Source organism: Triturus cristatus, chromosome 6, assembly GCF_964204655.1.
Source record: "Triturus cristatus chromosome 6, aTriCri1.1, whole genome shotgun sequence".
Lineage (NCBI taxonomy): Eukaryota > Metazoa > Chordata > Amphibia > Caudata > Salamandridae > Triturus > Triturus cristatus.
Genome location: NC_140589.1, coordinates 118,236,230 through 118,239,873, shown reverse-complemented (window position 1 = coordinate 118,239,873; position 3,644 = coordinate 118,236,230).

The following is a 3,644-nucleotide window of genomic DNA, read 5'->3' as shown; positions in this document are numbered from 1 at the left end:
TGTGTCAGTGACCTCCTCCCAATAGGTCTGCAGTTGTGAACATGACCATGATGTGTCTAAGAAGTCCGCGTCTGGTGCGCCACACCTCAGGCAGTTATTGATCTCCCGTAGGCCCAACTTGTGTAATTTAGCCGGTGTATAATATAGTTGATGAATGAATTTAAAATGAATGATACGCAAGTTGCAGTTTGACGTGAGGAGTGTAAGTTGTGTGCAACAATAACGCCAATCCTGTTCATCAATTGTATCTCCTAGTGTCTTTTCCCATCTACCCATCGCTGCAGTAGATTTCTCAGCCTGTTCCTCTTGGGCTGCGTTGTATAAATGCGTTACCAGGTTTTTCCGGTTGGGAGCGGTTAACAGTATTGGTAGTGTATTCAGTTGTGTAGGTTCATTCGGAAATGTAGTGTACATAGATCTAACCGCCGTACGTAATCGTAAGTATGCAAATTGTTTGAGTGGAATCTGATGGGCACACAATGAAGGATCTGTCCAGTTGATGAATGTGTTATGAGGGTATAACTGTCCCATAGAGGTCAGCCCCATCTATGTCAGCAGCGTATTCATTGTTTTTTTCCCTGCGTCACCGTGAGTCTAGGGTGTCGTTCCAAGGGCAATGCCCTTGCGTACACTGGCAACTTGCCCGCCCTCTGCGCCATTGCGTACCACGCCCTGGAGGTGCATAGAGCTGTGTGAATTTTGTCCCTTGGTGTGTGCCTTGTCGGATCTGCTATAAGGGCAGACAATGGTAAAGGGTCGATGCTATCTTTTTCCACCGCTATATGTGGTATATATGCAGGAGGTCTTGTCCAATAGTGGGCATGTTGTGCTTGTGCACATAGGTAGTATAGATGGAAATCTGGTGCCTCAAAGCCTCCTAGATGGTATGGTTGGGTCAAGACCTTCCAGCTCGTTCTGGTTTGTTTGCCCGCCCATTTCAACCTTTGCATACTGGAACGCAATCTCCCAAAAAACGCTGCATTCAACCAGATCGGTACGTTCCAGAACAGATACAGAAACCGAGGTAATACAATCATTTTCTGTAAGGCTATCCTGTCCGCCATTGAGAGTGGCATTTTTATCCATTTATCTACTTGGTCTTCTAATCTCACCAGTGCTTTCCCATAATTCTCTCTAATAACCAGTTCTGGGTCCCGATGGATCCAGACCCAAGTACTTAACTGGGTCTGTCCGCCATTTTAGAGGATATTCCAGTTGGGGTTCCCCTGTTTCCGCCGTTAAGGGTATCACCACTGATTTGTCCCAGTTAATGCGAAGGACCGCATATCTCTCGTATCTAACATATACCCTAATGAGCAGGTTTAGGTGTCTATCTGGGTGTGTAGTGTAGAGGACCATATCGTCCGCAAACAGCAACAGAACAAACAGAATTTTGGAGGGTCCCTTCTCATGTCCGGTCTGTAATTTTCAAAGCATGACCTGCTATTGTTCCCCTTTACTAATTGTACCGCTTTCCGACTGTATATGTTTACCTGATTCTCTTCGGTCGGAGCCTCCCAAGTATTCGGCTCCTACTGTGCAGCATCGAGAATGGAGTTGCATCTTGGCTAATGTTAGATCACTGGTTAAGCATGCCACTGATATATGGGATGTTCTAACCGATTTGAAGCCGGATATAGGTTTCATTACTGAGACCTGGCTTAAACCCACCTCCACCCCGGCTATTGCCTTAGCTATACCTGAGGGCCATCGGGTTCTTAGGCGGGATAGGATAGGCAAAATGGGAGGGGGTATAGCCTTAATTTATAAAGAGGAACTGACCGTCACCATTCTCGACCAGATGGGGACTGAAGCATTTGAATGTATTGTCTTCAGATTGGACCTCTCCGCTCGCTGTAGCTGGAAAGGCGCTTTAGTTTATAGACCGCCTGGGTCAACACTAAATTTTACTAGTCTACTGCTCGAGTTTATCTCTCCTTATTTAATTGCTTCACGTAAATTTCTCCTGCTCGGAGACTTTAATATCCATAGCGAAGATGCTTCCAATCAAGACGCAAGATTATGTTTGCAAGACCTAGCAGCTGGAGGTTTAGCTATTATCAACACTGCTCCCACCCACATTGCAGGTCATACCTTGGACCTCATCCTCGCTAATTCTCTGGACATTAAATGTGGCGAGACTTATCCGCTTACATGGTCTGACCACTTTATGATAAATTTCCAACTGTTAGGCCCCATTGACCATGTCCTTGCGGTAAATAATAAATTTGCTACTCGACAGTACAGACCCTGGCACAAACTAACATCTGACCATCTTTCCCTGCTTTTTGCCGGGTGGGACTGGGACTGTATGCAAGGTGATGTAAATCAGCAACTTGACTCTTTTGATTTAGGGGTTAGTAATTTACTCGATAAAGTAGTTCCTCTCAAACCTCTTAGGCATTCACCCAAAAGTTCCGCCACCGGCTGGTATACGTCTGCTTTACGAGAGGAGAAAAGTGCTTGTAAAAAACTGGAGCGTGTTTGGCGACGCTCGCATAATGAGCAAGCCAAAACTACCTATAAAGCAGCTATGATAATTTATCATAATAATGTTAAATAGGCCCGTAAAACGCATATTGCAGAGACTTTGGAGCATGCAGGTAACCACTCTAGAATGCTTTTTCAAATTGTCCGTGATTTTACGAACCCCAAATCTTGTCAAACTAGGGATATTTCTTCTCAGATACTATGCGATAATATCTCCTCCTTTTTTGTACAAAAAGTTGAAAAGATTTATCAAAATATCACCCTTTCCAATACTTCTATCCCTGTCCCTGATGTGACTACATTCCATCCCACTAGTGCAAGCCCTCATCTGACTACATTCCCTAATATCACCACCACTGAAGTGCAAACACTTCTGGAATGCACCAGATCTGGATCCCCCCTGGATATCATTCCAGCTAAAATCTCTTCTAGATTTGCGGCTCAGCTGGCTTCCCCACTATGCTCTATCATTAATAGCTCTTTGAAATCTGCTAGTCTTCCGCAAAGGTGGAAACACGCCCAAATTATCCCCATTCGTAAAAACATCTCCCCTGAGGAACTGTCTAATTATCGTCCGATTTCTTTGCTTCCACTACAAAGTAAGATCACCGAAAAACATATTAATAAGCACTTATCTGCTTTCATGGAGTCCTCTAGTGCTCTTGATATTTCTCAATCAGGCTTTCGTGCCAAACATAGCATTGAGACTGCCTTAGTGGAGGTTACGGACAATATTAGAATGGCTTTGGATCAAGGTCAAGCAGCACTCTTGGTGCTGCTTGACCTTTCAGCAGCATTCGATTCCATCTCTCACCAAGTACTTTTGTACAGATTACAAGAGCTTGGCATTAACGGATCTGCATTGAGCTGGCTGTCAGACTTTTTATCCAATCGTACTCAGGCAGTATCATTGGGTTCTTTCTCTTCTGCTCCCTCACAGGTTACCAGGGGTGTCCCTCAGGGCTCATGCTTGAGCTCTACTTTGTTTACCATCTATGTGACACCTCTGGCTAAACTGATGAGGGACTTGGGGTTTAATCCTATCTCTTATGCAGATGACACCCAACTCCTCCTCACCTTCAACAAAACTAGATCAGACATACAAACTCTTTTTTCTCGGGGTATGATGGCAATTGCCTCCTGGATGAAAACCA